The sequence below is a fragment of the Schistocerca serialis genome, chromosome 1 (genome assembly GCF_023864345.2).
Source record: "Schistocerca serialis cubense isolate TAMUIC-IGC-003099 chromosome 1, iqSchSeri2.2, whole genome shotgun sequence".
NCBI classification, from domain to species: Eukaryota; Metazoa; Arthropoda; class Insecta; order Orthoptera; family Acrididae; genus Schistocerca; species Schistocerca serialis.
In genome coordinates, this window is record NC_064638.1 from 635,325,769 (window position 1) to 635,343,453 (window position 17,685).

Genomic DNA, 17,685 nt, shown 5'->3' on the forward strand with positions numbered 1-17,685 from the left:
CAAGACGAAAAAGGTAATGACAGTGGGAAAAAGAAAGCTACTAAGTCGTGCAAGGATACCTAGCTTAGGCAAATAGGCAAATTCAGTGAGCAAAAAAGGGCTACGAGTGCAAAACAGACGCTTGTAACGGCTAGGCTAATGCAAATTTGGCAAATGAATTGGCACTAATAATAATATAAAAACTGCAAAAACATTTTTTAGTAAAATACGAACCTATAAGCAACACTAAATCGGAAAATTGCTTGCAACGTTTATAACTTATCCATGAAGAAACCGCTCCTTGAACACAAATATGATCTGTTTACAACACTTTGAGCGCTCGCTATTTTCCTAAGTTAGGTACCCTTTGCACGACCTAGTAGGTTTCTTTCGTCTTGCTTCTAGGTGATGTAAAGAAGCACACACAGAGGCTGTGTTGCTGTTTCCTCCCAGTTCTTTGGGACTCTTAATCACGTTTGACGCCTCAGATACGAGTAGGAAGAATTTTATCGGTGATGTAATGAAGCATCTAAGGATCTGTTTTGGTTGTATATCAGTGCCACCGCGGTAGTTATGGAGTGGATGATTTCAACTCTTTTTTTCTTTTAAGGTCGAAGGCCCATCTAGTCTGCTGCAGTATAGCAGGTGACCCTCATCTTGCAGCTCTCCACACCCTCGCACAGAATATCTGCTTTCCGTGGAAATAGAAGTCGCCCCACTTCTGCATGTTGGACCTGTGGCTCTCGAACCCTCATCACTTCCAAGTTCGCTTCACGTGGTAAAGGAGCCAACTGTCGCATACCAGCTCTTTTTTGGGGGGATGTCTACTATCTCCAGTTTCGTCTTCCATTTTCCATCCGGTGTTTCTGACTGGCATTCTAGAGATCTGCATTTTTTATATGATGCTGTTCCTCGCCTGTACGCGTCTCCTAGCGCACTGGGTTGTACGTATCCATTTATATGATCGTCCTATCCGTATCAGGAGCAATGTCACGAAGCAACGTATGCCAGTGAGCGGGTAGAGTGTGTGCACTGGTGTTGGCTACAGGCATTCCGTTGCTATCCGTTTTCGTTGATCTCGGCCCTCGATGATCCACTTTTTCTTCACGTGTGCAGATGCGCTTCACTTAGGAGTGGAGTAACCTGGCAGCAGAGACACAGAACACCGTAACTGATGTCCCCAACAGCCGTGGATCGGCTCCCCGTGTCCTGCTCGTCAGTTACCCCGTTACGTTGTTCCTGGCACAGACTTTGACGTTGGTTTGATCCAGTGCTGTTTATATGTCATCGTTAAATTCAGATTAACGCATAGATTTCGACAGTGGGCAATATTGTGTTGTTCCCCTTGTCACATGACATTGATTTCTCGCCTTGGTACTCAGTGGATAGTGTAGACCTGTGTCTCGATGGGATCTGGCTTCAGGATGTTTGCATCGTAATAGCAATAAATCGTCGTGAGTCTGTCATCCAATTACATCTTCATCGTATCCCTATCAGACAGAAAGCCCCAGCACCTAATGAGAGCGTTGAGGTAGGTTTCCTACATATTGGATTTAGGCATTCCGTTGCCCACTGCACTCAACGGTCTCTGACATTGACCACCTACAATGAAACAGGATTAAAAGAAAACTTACAACCGCAACTGCATTCATTGACTTACCAGCAGCGTACGACAGAGTGTGGACAGAAGGCATGATATACAAGGTTATTCACATAATTCATTGCAAGCCAATCGCTTACCTAATCGACAATATACTAAACACGACTAACCGTTCCAAGCAGCCATAGGATACAGCATCAGCTCCCCAAGGAAATAAAAAAATACTGTGTACCATGGGGATAAGTCCTTTTCCTCAGCTTGCATTCGTAGATATGCCAAAAACAAAATCAAGGACATTTCGTTACGCTGATGATGGGTACTTGCAACAAGGTGTACGTAAACTAACCAGTTAGAAGAAATCCTACGGAGGACCTAGCTATAGTGAGTAAGAACTTCCAAAAACTAGAACTCCAGATAACAGCCACCAAAACGGATAAACCCTGCTCCCACCGAAATTGGAAGAAAACTCGACATACAGTTTGAAAACAGTACACTCACTCATACCAAAGTACCTGGCGGTAACCCTTAACAGAAATCTTTCTTTCACGGGGGATCTAACAAAACAGCCGGAAAACTGAGAGTGAGAAACATCATTTAGAAGCTATATGGTACAACCTAGGGGGAATCAGCACCCTGCCTACGATCTTCTGCTCTGGGCCTAATCCATGAATATGTTCATGACGCAAATTATAATCAACTCCGCTGTAGATCACCACTAACAATAACAGCAATTATCGCTGTGTCAGAAGAGTATGACGTTGCTAATGTATGGATTTAAGAATGGCCTCAACAACAAGAGAATAATATGCCGTATATAGCCCAGAAAGTTGCAGGGTCTGACTTGTCACACAAAACATCGTCAACGCAAAAGAGTATTAGAACCCAACACAGCACACATGCGTTTACTTTTTTCTTTTTTTTGCATGGATGTGGTAAGCAAATATCTCCACTTTGTCATTGCGGAGAAACAAAGACCATCAGATACATCATAGAAGAATGCTTCATAAAATCATACGCTGGTAGACCAGAATTCCTGCTGGCGACTCCAACGTCTATAAATGCTCTAGATGTTTGTTTATAAGGTTTTGTATTATAAATATTACTACTTATGTATATTTTTTCAATGTGTCAAAAATCCATACCATAAATAATTTGATGTGATTTGTTACTGGTGGTCATTTGTGTGCGAGTGGTAAACTGTTGGTGCCGGAACGCTTTATTGCAGTTACCCTTTAGCTGATTTTTTTCCCTGAAAGACGGACGTAGAATTTCCTGGTGTGAGGATGGTGTCACTGGCAGTTGTCTGTCGATGAAGATCACTCCACTTAACTTCTTCTCTCAAATTCGTCCTCCATGTTCATTAATTTTCATCCTTTGAACGCGAAATGTCGGATAATATCTTAGCATTGCACGTTTATCATTGTAGAGCTAATTGGCTATTGAACAATTAACTTTAAGAGATAATTCTTCTAGAAATATTGGCACAAATGGGATCTACCAATCCAGTATGAGAATGTACCTCAGTACTCGTGGAATGGAGTGAACTAAGAAAGGCTGCAGGCGCGTGCTGGCATTGTCAACGGTTGTGGGACGTGATGAAAAGCGCACTACTTAGCGGGGATGAGCAGCGGATGGGCTAATTCGCGCGCTCGCGGTGGTTGCGCCGTCTCGGCGGTGCGCCATAACAGCCAATTAAGCATGATACAATTAATTATTCAGCTTCGAGTGTCAATTACTGGCGTCGTTTGGCTTTAATGCCGGTGAATATTTGATGCAGCCACCGCACGCGCGTCGCCGGAATAAATTAAAGCGAGAGCAGCGCCAGGTGCGTGCGCTCCAATGTCGCCCCTGCAGAGCAGCTGGCCCGCAACCCGCGACGCTCCTCCAGGGACGCTTCTCTGCTGTCGTTCACAGCAGCCAGTTTGCCGCAGAGTTCCCAGCCTTTGTACTGGCGCTTCCGGAAGGAATATTGCTCTAGACTCTAGAGGCTCCACGCATGACAATCTCAGCTCGTTAGGAAAATAAATAAATAAAATATTAAGAAGCAAGAAAAAATGTATGTTTGGACGAAACATGACTACATACTGATGTTGCCATTAATATTCCTCCACATACTGTTTTCACTAATTTCCTAGGCAGCTGAATGATAACGTGTCAAACTGTAAAAAATATGCTCGGATTAACAGAGAGATACCTATGAAACAACAAACATGAGACCAAGAACAACGATCGAGATTAATATGAGGAAAACTCGTGGAAAGGTAGCCCAGCGTGATGCGTCATCTAACATTCCCGAACAAGTATTTTTATTTAATAGGAATTCAGTAATGAATCAACAGACCGTTACCAAGATTCTGTGGAAGTAAATGCAAATAATTAGGATTTTTAAATTAAATTTACAACATATAAGTACATTTGTATTTGACATATAATTACAAATGGTACTCAAAAGAGTCAATAATGCAACAGAATGGAGGCCCGACTACAAACGGTTAATTAATTAAATAAACCTCCGGCGGCACTCTGCCCCCGGCAACTAGATCACAACTGTGGGCTAATCCCACCACATGACTCGAATATAAGTTGAACAAACATTAAATAAAAACCATTAACATGTATGGGTCTCCACTGGTTATTCTGCTTTATGTAGATGAGAAACGACCAAGCTGCCCAAAGGTTACCTACGTGTAAAACTGCAGCAACAGTCGTTCGCACTGATTGGCCACAACCCTTTTCACATAAATCACGTTAAGTACGTAAATAAGCTACCAGGACTCAAAACATAATTCGAATGATAATGACAACTAAACAAATAAAATTTTTGAGAAAAGAAGAAACTTAGTGCTCAGTTTGCCCAAAGACTTTCATCACACGCTCACAAGGGCGTTACAATAATAGAAATACTGTCAATTACTCCCTAATCCGGCCATGTCAAGATACCAAAAGAATAATAACAACAAACTACTTAACTTAAGGGTGGAACGAGAGATTTGCCAACACTTAGGTCTCGTGCGATGGCGGGAAGGCCGCCGAAGCAGAAAAAAACGTGTCCCTGCCCCGGACCAGCAGAACAGCAACGCGTCAACCACTGCCGATGCAATGCTGTCAACCTATGACACACAACAGACACCAAAACAAAAAATTAATCTACAGAGCAATTCTTAAACAGGCAATTGAAAATTCAACAACTAAAACTTCAGTATTGGAGCAGTCCCGCTCACAACATTACAAGTTAACCTTCCCAGCAATAACAAGAATCAATGTACAAGCTCATTTAAATGAATAATTACATAGTAATTCCAACAGGTTTTAAAAATTCGAGGTATACCTTTACTGGGGCTTCTTAGCAGCTAACAGACACTGTAATTGGGGCAAAAACCAAATGGCAGATGGCCGGTTAAACTGTACAATTACAACCCGAAGGCCTCCTCAACAAGGAATAAGAGAGTGTACAAATACAAGCACACACACACACACACACGTGACCCACACGTGCGTACTTTTAGGCTGAGTTCACACAACTTTAGTTGCAGGCCAAATCTTATAAATCACCCCAGGAAGGAGGACCATGAGGTATATATCAAACCGAAATTGCAATCAATAGTAACAAATACTCAATAGTAACACACCATGAGTTCGAGTAAAAGATTAATATTACAAAATACTAGTTTTGTGTATACAGAAACTTCAGATTGAGATACACAGCCCCAAAGGGATCATCGAAATGCATAAAGAAACTGGATTCCTCGCCAGCTCACACCGAGCAGAATTAACAATCTTAAGTACAGTACTTAGTAAACAGTTTTCATAAACAATTTAAAACAAATGTCAAGGAGGCCAATAGGTTCAGGACTCCAGGTAAGCCCCAGATAGTACTGCCCTGCTGCTCGTGGCTGCTAACAAGTTGTTCAGTACATAACGGCGTATTTGGCACACCACAGTTGACTGATGCATGACATAACCATGCTGCACACGACGAGAGCCGTTCGTTGTCCACTAAGGGCAAGTGCTTGTGGCAACGTACAACGCTGCAGGAAAACGCGGACACCCATAATCCAACGGTCAATGGTGTTAAGTGGCTACAATCGCCAGTATGCCGAATACCCAGGCACACCGGTGCAGCTCCGTATCTGACACACCACTCACCACCACACAGCCCCAGAGGGAAGACATAACCTAGAAAAGATGCTACCACAAGGGTCAGAATCAATGGAACACGCGGAAGCGGTGCCAGTAGGATCACGCGTGCACACTCACGGAAGCCGCCACTGCGCAAAATTGTCACTGAGACAGTGTGTAATGTTAGTTAACTCTGTCCCATAAGAGCATGGCATGCGTCGCCCTGAATAATTCCGCAATATATATGGCGCAAAACACCCCGTTTCTCCCTATCCGCTTCTTTACTGTTACTCTCTGTAGCATGCTCTATTAAGGTCGGAGTGGGATTCTAACGTGACGTTGAAAAGCTGCAGCTTGCCATATTTCATAGTGCCATTGATCGAAGTCTGAGGGAAACCGCTAGTTTTCTCGATATTCTGGTACCGCGCTCCGCGGAATTTGAATCCCCGCCAGACGTCATGGACGTCGAAGAACCCTAGAGGTCTCTGCACCACCGCGTCGTAAGTTGTGGCGGCGTGCGCGTCCTGGGCCGCATTTAGCGTGAAGGCGCCACAGTGGAACACGTGGTTCCTGCGGCCAATAGCGGCGCCCCGATAATTTAAGCGCCTGCCTATCTCTGAGCCAACCTTCCAATACCCAGGCGATCATTGTAGGCAAAATCACCCCTTCCTTCCCTCTCCTCGACTTCTATATCACCATTTATGGCCATCCTATCGCCCTCACCCCCACCCTTCAGTACCTTGGCGTTACCCTTGAACGTCGCCTCTCCTGGACCCCCCATCTCCGGACAATCCAAGCCAAGGCATGCTCCCGACTCCGTCTCCTCAAGCTCCTTTCTGGCCGCACATGGGGTCTGGACCCCTCAACCATCCTCCACACCTGCAACTTACTTATCCGGCCTATCCTCTGCTATGCTCATCCCACCTGGATCGCTGTGCCTCCTACATTTTACATATCCCTTCAAATCCTCGAACACCATGTGCTCCGCCTCGCCTATTGCATCTATCTCCCCTCGCCCACGCGGATCCTCTATGACATTATTCCGTTACCGCACCTCCTTCTTTTCCTCTAACGGATATGGATCCTCTACACCTCCCGCAAAGTTGACCCCCCTCACCCACTTGTCTCTCCCATCCTCTCCCACCTCCGTCCGCTGCTGCGCCTGCGTTCCCACATCCCACCTGCTCTCCATCTCTCCACTCTCCATACCCTCGCCCAAGGTGTCTTCCATCAACTCCCCCTCCCTGAGATGGCCTCATCCCCTCCATCTACTCCTCCTAACAACTTTGATCCTCCTCTACTGCACCCTGTGTTTTCTCATGAGGGCACCTTCTCTGCCTCCTCCCTTCCTACCACCCTCCTGCCCCCAGGCTTCCCCTACCCCCTACCTTTTTCCCTCCCCCTTCCACCTCCTCTGCCACTGGCATCTACACCCTCCCCTCTCCCTCCTCCCTCCCCCCTTTTCCCCTTTTGGCAGGTCCCCGGACTCGCACACGTATAGTGAACTTTCGCTCGCCGGAAATCATCGCCTAGTGTTTGTGTGTGTCGTCGTGTTGGTGTTCAAGTGTCCCAGTGTTACTCCTTTATGCTCCAACGTTCGCGTGTGCCATTTGTCATATCTGTGCGTGTCCACGTGTCTGAACATTTTTATTTTGGACTCTGCGTCCATGAACGGCTCAGTGTGTTTTAATTTTGTATGTCTACGTTTGTATATTCACCCTGTCTGTCCTGCGATTGTCTTCTTTTGTATCATTAGTTTTATCTGTGGCCGAAGAGCGGCGTAATATGGCGCTGCTGGTCTACCTGTATCAGGTGTGAAATTAACAATAATGAAAAAAAAAGCTCAGCCAGAGTCTAATCGTTGCGTGAGTCTCGACACATCTCTTCGACAACAGACAGCGTGTCTATCGATCTTTGTTTTCATTACTAGTGGACGTCTAGGATTCGTTTGGTTGTCTCTGTCACTCCGTTTCTTCTTGCGTGTTGTCGTCGTAAAGTCTCTCTCCATCGTCCGTCGTTGTTTCGTGACCGTCTTTCCGTTCGTTTGTTTGTTCGCGGGCCGCTCTCTGTTTGGTCCCGCCGCGCTATCTCGGCCACCACGTGACCTTTCCGGTTGTGGTCACAACAGGTTACGACAAATGTGCTTACTGAACAGTAATGTAGCATGGCAGTAGTGCAGTGGGGAGAATCGCATAGAATTTTTTCCTGAGAAGGACAGCCAACGAAACCAGATGAAAGGCATAGGCGGTTAATCACAAGAAAATGAAAAGGGAGCGCCATACGTCAACAAAGTGAATTAAGGCCAAACAATGGAGTTTGCAATGGAACACGTCAACAGATGTCTGGTAATCCATCGAGAACATTGGGCTAGTAACTGGACCAGAAGTACTTCTATCATGGTAATTGAAACCAACAGCTGTATTGTAATCCAACGTCGTTTATTCAGTACTTGCTACCAGTTTCCACGCCAAAAAGCGTCATCTGAGCGTTTCACCATTGCTGGACTTGTTCCTGAAAGTTACGGAATCCAGTTGAATTTGATCCTCCTGCACTCGACTTTGCTTGTTGTATATTCTGGCGTGACGTGTTTAGTAAGCTGTGCTGCTTCCATTTCAAGACTCCGTTGGTCTTTGTCATTGTGATTCGTACGGCGATGGCAGAATACCTTTGGGCCATGAAGATGACACTTTTCGGAGTCGAAACTGGCAGTATGTTTTGAATAAACAAACGACTTCGGATTACAATACAGTTGTTGGGTTCAATTATCATTATTCAAGTACTTTAACGTATCGTTAGAGCAAATGATGTGCGCTAATTCAACGACTTTCCAGCAAACCGAATTACTACAGTGTGGTGAACGAAACGATGTGTTGCAGGGCAAACATTTGGAAAGTGCTGTAAAAAGCACTGGAGGGGTACTGTATTAATTGGGAACTGTATTTATATTTCTATGTCTTTCCTCATCTGGCATGAGAGAGATTACCTTGTTGACTGCACTTAATTTAAGGTGGTACACCTCAAACGAAAAATTTGGACAGTTCTGCAGAAAAGTCGGGGATTAGGTCTACCAGATATTTTTTTTCCAAGCAGATGACTCGGAGCACACATCACACCTTGCAAAATATTAGCTAGTGGTACATCAGTTCAATCACCAGCTATAATCTCATAAAAAATTTATGAGGAAAACTTAATGAAAGGATCAGGGAATCTCAGATGTTGATCTGAAAAATGTAAGTTAATGTGAATGAGTAGGAAGATCAAACGTGTAACTTTCAGATACGGTATTAGTAGTGTCAAGTCAATTCGTTTAAATATCTGTATCTGTGTATAACATCGCAAAGCGATTTTTGGTAGGGCATGCGAATGTTCGACTTCAGATTATAGGGAGAATTTTAGGGAAGAGTGGTTCAACTGTAATGGATATCGGATATAGGGTGCTGGTGCGACCTATTCTTGAATACTGCTCGAGTGTCTGGGACCATACCAAGGCGGATTGAGGGAAGACATCGAAATAATTCAGAGCCGGGTTGCTATATTTGTTACGAGTAAGCTCAAACACCACTTAAATGTTACGGAGATGCTTCGGCAACTCAAAAGGGAATCCCTGCAGGGAAGTCGACGTTCTTTTCGATAAACACTAATGCGGAAATTTAGAAAGCTGGCATTTGAAGCTGACTGACCAACGATTCTACTGCCTCCAACACACATTGCGTGTAATGGCCACGAACATAAGATACGAGAAATTAGGACTCATACGGAGGCATAAAGACAGTCGTGTTTCCCTCGATCTGTTTGCGAGAGCAACAGGAAAGGAAGTGGTGATACAGGGCACGCTCCGCAACGCACCGTATGGTGGCTTGCGGAGTATCTGTGTAAATGTAGATGTAGATGTAAGACTTAAGTGGGTTGTGTACATCGTAAAAATCGTTGGTAACGCCCAACAGCTTTTGAAAGCTGTTATAAATCGAAATTGTTGTTGTTGTTGTTGTGGTCTTCAGTCCTGAGACTGGTTTGATGCAGCTCTCCATGCTACTCTATCCTGTGCAAGCTTTTTCATCTCCCAGTACCTACTGCAATCTACATCCTTCTGAATCTGCTTAGTGTATTCATCTCTTGGTCTCCCTCTACGATTTTTACCCTCTACGCTGCCCTCCAATACTAATTTGGTGATCCCTTGATGCCTCAGAACATGTCCCACCAACCGATCCCTTCTTCTGGTCAAGTTGTGCCACAAACTTCTCTTCTCCCCAATCCTATTCAATACTTCCTCATTAGTTATGTGATCTACCCATCTAATCTTCAGCATTCTTCTGTAGCACCACATTTCGAAAGCTTCTATTCTCTTCTTGTCCAAACTATTTATCGTCCATGTTTCACTTCCATACATGGCTACACTCCATACGAATACTTTCAGAAATGACTTCCTGACACTTAAATCAATACTGGATGTTAACAAATTTCTCTTCTTCAGAAACGCTTTCCTTGCCATTGCCAGCCTACATTTTATATCCTCTCTACTTCGACCATCATCAGTTATTTTGCTCCCCAAATAGCAAAACTCCTTTACTACTTTAAGTGCCTCATTTCCTAATCTAATTCCCTCAGCATCACCCGACTTAATTAGACTACATTCCATTATCCTTGTTTTGCTTTTGTTGATGTTCATCTTATATCCTCCTTTCAAGACACTGTCCATTCCATTCAACTGCTCTTCCAAGTCATTTGCTGTCTCTGACAGAATTACGAGGGCAGTTCAATAAGTAATGCAACACATTTTTTTTCTCGGCCAATTTTGGTTGAAAAAACCGGAAATTTCTTGTGGAAAATTTCCAAACATTCCCGCTTAGTCTCGTATAGTTTCATTGACTTCCGACAGGTGGCAGCGCTGTACGGAGCTGTTAAAATGGCGTCTGTAACGGATGTGCGTTGCAAACAACGGGCAGTGATCGAGTTTCTTTTGGCGGAAAACCAGGGCATCTCAGATATTCATAGGCGCTTGCAGAATGTCTACGGTGATCTGGCAGTGGACAAAAGCACGGTGAGTCGTTGGGCAAAGCGTGTGTCATCATCGCCGCAAGGTCAAGCAAGACTGTCTTATCTCCTGCGTGCGGGCCGGCCGTGCACAGCTGTGACTCCTGCAATGGCGGACCGTGCGAACACACTCGTTCGAGATGATCGACGGATCACCATCAAACAACTCAGTGCTCAACTTGACATCTCTGTTGGTAGTGCTGTCACAATTGTTCACCAGTTGGGATATTCAAAGGTTTGTTCCCGCTGGGTCCCTCGTTGTCTAACCGAACACCATAAAGAGCAAAGGAGAACCATCTGTGCGGAATTGCTTGCTCGTCATGTGGCTTAGGGTGACAATTTCTTGTCAAAGATTGTTACAGGCGATGAAACATGGGTTCATCACTTCGAACCTGAAACAAAACGGCAATCAATGGAGTGGCGCCACACCCACTCCCCTACCAAGAAAAAGTTTAAAGCCATACCCTCAGCCGGTAAAGACATGGTTACAGTCTTCTGGGACGCTGAAGGGGTTATTCTGTTCGATGTACTTCCCCATGGTCAAACGATCAACTCTGAAGTGTATTGTGCTACTCTTCAGAAATTGAAGAAACGACTTCAGCGTGTTCGTAGGCACAAAAATCTGAACGAACTTCTCCTTCTTCATGACAACGCAAGACCTCAAACAAGTCTTCGCACCCGAGAGGAGCTCACAGAACTTCGGTGGACTGTTCTTCCTCATGCACCCTACAGCCCCGATCTCGCACCGTCGGATTTCCATATGTTTGGCCCAATGAAGGACGCAATCCGTGGGAGGCACTACGCGGATGACATCGACCAGTGGAATGGTACCGTGCAGGCATACAGGCCCTCATTTCAAGGTGGCGTAAGGTCGTAGCATTGAATGGAGATTACGTTGAAAAATAGTGTTGTGTAGCTAAAAGATTGGGGAATAACCTGGTGTATTTCAATGCTGAATAAAACAACCCCTGTTTCAGAAAAAAAATGTGTTGCATTACTTATTGAACTGCCCTCGTACAATGTCATCGGCGAACCTCAAAGTTTTTATTTCTTCTCCATGAATTTTAATACCTACTCCGAATTTTTCTTTTGTTTGCTTTACTGCTTGCTCAATATACAGATTGAACAACATCGGGGAGAGGCTACAACCCTGTCTTACTCCCTTCCCAACCACTGCTCCCTTTCATGTCCCTCGACTCTTACAACTGCCATCTGGCTTCTGTACAAATTGTAAATAGCCTTTCGCTCTCTGTATTTTACCCCTACCACCTTTAGAATTTGAAAGAGAGTATTCCAGTCAACATTGTCAAAAGCTTTCTCTAAGTCTACAAATGCTAGAAACGTAGGTTTGTCTTTCCTTAATCTTTCTTCTAAGATAAGTCGTAAGGTCAGTATTGCCTCACGTGTTCCAGTGTTTTTACGGAATCCAAACTGATCTTCCCCGAGGTTGGCTTCTACTAGTTTTTCCATTCGTCTGTAAAGAATTCGTGTTAGTATTTTGCATCTGTGACTTATTAAGCTGATAGTTCGGTAATTTTCACATCTGTCAACACCAGCTTTCTTTGGGATTGGAATTACTATATTCTTCTTGAAGTCTGAGGGTATTTCGCCTGTTTCATACATCTTGCTCACCAGATGGTAGAGTTTTGTCAGAACTGGCTCCCCCACGGCCGTCAGTAGTTCCAATGGAATACTGTCCACTCCGGGGGCCTTGTTTCGACTCAGGTCTTTCAGTGCTCTGTCAAACTCTTCACGCAGTATCATATCTCCCATTTCATCTTCATCTACATCCTCTTCCATTTCCATAATATTGTCCTCAAGTACATCGCCCTTGTATAGACCCTCTATATACTCCTTCCACCTTTCTGCTTTCCCTTCTTTGCTTAGAACTGGGTTTCCATCTGAGCTCTTGATATTCATACAAGTCATTCTCTTATCTCCAAAGGTCTCTTTAATTTTCCTGTAGGCGGTATCTATCTTACCCCTAGTGAGATAGGCCTCTACATCCTTACATTTGTCCTCTAGCCATCCCTGCTTAGCCATTTTGCACTTCCTGTCAATCTCATTTTTGAGACGTTTGTATTCCTTTTTGCCTGTTTCACTCACTGCATTTTTATATTTTCTCCTTTCATCAATTAAATTCAATATTTCTTCTGTTACCCAAGGATTTCTACTAGCCCTCGTCTTTTTACCTACTTGATCCTCTGCTGCCTTCACTACTTCATCCCTCAAAGCTACCCATTCTTCTTCTACTGTATTTATTTCCCCCATTCCTGTCAATTGCTCCCTTATGCTCTCCCTGGATCTCTGTACAACCTCTGGTTCTTTTAGTTTATCCAGGTCCCATCTCCTTAAATTCCCACCTTTTTGCAGTTTCTTCAGTTTTAATCTACAGGTCATAACCAATAGATTGTGGTCAGAGTCCACATCTGCCCCTGGAAATGTCTTACAATTTAAAACCTGGTTCCTAAATCTCTGTCTTACTATTATATAATCTATCTGATACCTTTTAGTATCTCCAGGGTTCTTCCATGTATACAACCTTCTTTCATGATTCTTAAACCAAGTGTTAGTTATGATTATGTTGTGCTCTGTGCAAAATTCGACCAGGCGGCTTCCTCTTTCATTTCTGTCCCCCAATCCATATTCACCTACTATGTTTCCTTCTCTCCCTTTTCCTACACTCGAATTCCAGTCACCCATGACTATTAAATTTTCGTCTTCCTTCACAATCTGAATAATTTCTTTTATTTCATCATACATTTCTTCAATTTCTTCGTCATCTGCAGAGCTAGTTGGCATATAAACTTGCACTACTGTAGTAGGCGTGTGCTTCGTATCTATCTTGGCCACAATAATGCGTTCACTATGCTGTTTGTTGTAGCTTACCCGCATTCCTATTTTCCTATTCATTATTAAACCTACTCCTGCATTACCCCTATTTGATTTTGTGTTTATAACCCTGTAGTCACCTGACCAGACGTCTTGTTCCTCCTGCCACCGAACTTCACTAATTCCCACTATATCTAACTTCAACCTATCCATTTCCCTTTTTAAATTTTCTAACCTACCTGCCCGATTAAGGGATCTGACATTCCATGCTCCGATCCGTAGAACGCCAGTTTTCTTTCTCCTGATAACGACATCCTCTTGAGTAGTCCCCGCCCGGAGATCCGAATGGGGGACTATTTTACCTCCGGAATATTTTACCCAAGAGGACGCCATCATCATGTAATCATACAGTGAAGCTGCATGCCCTCGGGAAAAATTACGGCTGTAGTTTCCCCTTGCTTTCAGCTGTTCGCAGTACCAGCACAGCAAGGCCGTTTTGGTTATTGTTACAAGGCCAGATCAGTCAATCATCCAGACTGTTGCCATTGCAACTACTGAAAAGGCTGCTGCCCCTCTTCAGGAACCACACGTTTGTCTGGCCTCTCAACAGATACCCCTCCGTTGTGGTTGCACCTACGGTACGGCTATCTGTATCGCTGAGGCACGCAAGCCTCCCCACCAACGGCAAGGTCCATGGTTACATCCCAAAAAGCATTATTCATTCATTTAGAAAGTGTTGTGACAGAATATTAAGACTTTGCAGTGATAATCTGTGACACATTGTTTTAGAAATTATTGACTTATTACCTGAGTTGACAAACTATATACCACAGTTTACATTCACTAAGAGAATACATTTTTCAAGTGTTGAAATTTCATTTGTTTGTTAAACGTATATATGAAAATAAAATTTAATTACGGACCCATCTCAATGACGGTTTGCAATAGTATTTTAGAACAAATACTGTGTTCGAACATTATGGATTACCTCGAAGAAAACGATCTCTTGTCAAGCAATCAGCAACGATTCAGAAAATATATTTCTTGTTTAAGACAACTCGCCCTTTATTATCGTAAAATGATGAGTGCTATAAACAGACTGTGTCAAATTGATTCCGTATTCCTAGATTTCCCGAATGTTCTTCGTACTGATCCTCACAAGCGACTTTCAATCAAACTGCTTGCCTATAGAGTATCATGTCAGTTGTGTTTCTGCATCGGTACCGTTCTGTCAGAAAGTTAGAGTTCGTAGTAATTGACGGAGAATCATCAAGAAAAACAAAATTGATATCTGTAAGAGGAGGTGTTATAGGCACTCTGCTGTTCATACTCTATATAAACGATTTAGAAGACAATTTGAGCGGCCCTCTTAGACTGTTTGAAGATGATGTTGTCATTTATCGTCTAACAAAATCGAAAAATCACACAAATGATTGAGGTGAAATATCGATATGGTGCGAAAATTGGCAATTGACCCTAAATATTGAGTTTGAGGTCGTCGACATGAGTACTGAAACGAATCCGAAAAATTTCAGTTACACGATAAATCACGTAAATCTAAGGGTTGTCAAATCAACTAAATATCTGGGGATATCAGTAACAAATATCTTAAACTCGAACGATTACAAAGATAATGTTGTGGGGAAGGCGAACCAAAGACTGCATTTTATATGCAGGACACTTAGAAGATACAACAAATTCACTAAAAGGACTACCCACACTACGCTTGTCCTTCGCCTGACAGAATAGTGCTGTACAGCATAGGCATCCTTACCATGTAAGATTGACGGGTGACATCGAAAAGATTAAAAAAATTTGTGTGAGAGTGTGCCATCCAACTAACACGCTAGTTGGAGTGGCAATCATTAAAACAAACACGTTTTTCGTTGTGGCGAGATCTTTTCACGAACTTTCATTCTCCAGGTTCCTTCGCTAAATGCGAAAATATTTTTTTTACTTCCGTCTGCATAGAGACAAATGATCATCGTAATAAAATACGAGAAATCAGAGATAGCAAGGAAATACTGTTATGTTTGTTTTTCCCGCACGCAATAGTGGAACGATAGAGAAGTATTGTTAAAGTGGTTCACAGAACCCTTTGGCAGCCACCTAACCTAAATTGCAAAGCAGTCATTAGATAGAGAAGTAGCAATAGTGACAGAACATTAATGACAGCCTCTGCGTTTTATACTTACTTCACATACACGCCATTCTTTCCCCTCTTCTCCTGTAGCTATTAAAATCTATATTACTTTGTACGGCATTACAAGCTAGGAAAATTTAATGTCTTTGCAGTAGCTATTAGTATAGCAACGATGTGAGTAACAAATCATGTCCAGTGATTAAGCAGTGTGTAGTCTTATGCCTCTATCGATAGTTCGCTGGTAATGAACCAACAAATAGCTGCAGTTCAAAATTTATTGGAGCTCGTTCGTCGAATCATGGAGCAGAGCGTGAAGATAAAATTCCTGTTATGGTGTCTATAAGTAATTAACGGCACGGAGACGACTAGACGACGAACTTCCGTTTTAACACCAGGAGCGACACGCTGAGTACACCCTGTGCATCAAACTGTGAACTAAATCATAAGGATTACTAGCGAAGGTATTGTGTTTTACGATGTATGCTGACAAGAAACCTGTTATTAAGATATCTGAAGTAGAGTTTAGTGGTTACCGAGAGGGACAAAATATCGTTATACTAACTTGAAATTAGTTAATGAACTTCAGTGATATGACTGTGATAAGGATTAGAATATGTTTATAATACTTTAAGTAAATGGTGCAGCCAAGTGAAGTAACTTTTCATATAACAAATCAGTTTACACCAGAACGTTGTTATGCTGAATAGTCAAGTAGAATCCATTTTCTCTGTGTTGAACTGCTACCTTGAACTTTAACATTACTGCATTTCTAGAACCAGTAGTGCAACAGAGAAAACTACAGGTCAGTGACTAGCTGTGAAGTACAGAGAGAAAATGTTATTTATTTTGTATAATTATAGCCATTCATATTGGCGTGGATCACTCGCAAGTTCACGTGATTTGTGGATAACTTCTCTGCGTGCTACTTCTGCTGTGCCAGCCGAATAAGACAAATCCAGGGCAAAAGCACAACAGGCGCAAAGATGCAAGATGTTGCCAGTGCCATAGAGACTCGCCACTTGCGCGAGTTTGATTACCGCCACCAGCGGCGCTGAGGATGAATATAGTATACTCATGCCGATTCTGGTGCAAAGAGCATTTTGGATTAAAAATTCCAGGTTGCAAACCAATAATCTAATTTTGCAGTATTTCCCAACCAAATTCTATATAAAAACAAGCAAAAGAAAACTAACTACAGACCTGAGCAATTTAAAAAATTTTAGAACAATAGTAAGGAAATTTTTAATTTAAATAAAAATACAAAACTTTTAAATATTTATTCATATTCAGTAACTTTGACGATCTTGATTTGTTTCTTTTACCACAATAAATAAAATGCAATGCAAAAGTTTTATCCAATTTATCATCATAGTTTGTCAAGTTTCAGTCAGGAAGAGTCATTATATTTATCATCTAAAAGAAATAAAGCTTTCTCACCAAATGTAGCCAGTAAAATTTTTTTCACATGTGATAATTTAGTGAACACCTCTGAACAACCATTACTATAATTGTAAAGTTCAGCTAATTGATTTACTATGTTACCATTCATGTTCATTTCTATTAATACTGAAAAAAATTAAGGAATAAGAAATTTAAATGTTTTCCATATGTTTTAATTTTTGAAAATCTGAAGTTTTCAATTTTTAACCTACTCAGATTCCTGAAAATATTTCAAAAGTAAATGACAACTTGGAGTTAATGGTTCTTTAACTTTTTCTAATTTTTTATTTATTTATGCAACTATAAAGCTTCAGTGAATCATACATGAAATTCTTTTACCAAACATTATAATATATGCAATTGTAGCAATGGGATATTTTCATTAAAGAATGCACATAATTTCATTGTTGTTTTTCGAGCCATTAAAAAATTCATTATTCTAGACATATTAATTACATAAATAGGATAATTTAGAACAAAATGGAATGCACTTACATTTGCATCATTATTTTATTGGGTTATTCTTTCAAAATTTCTAAGA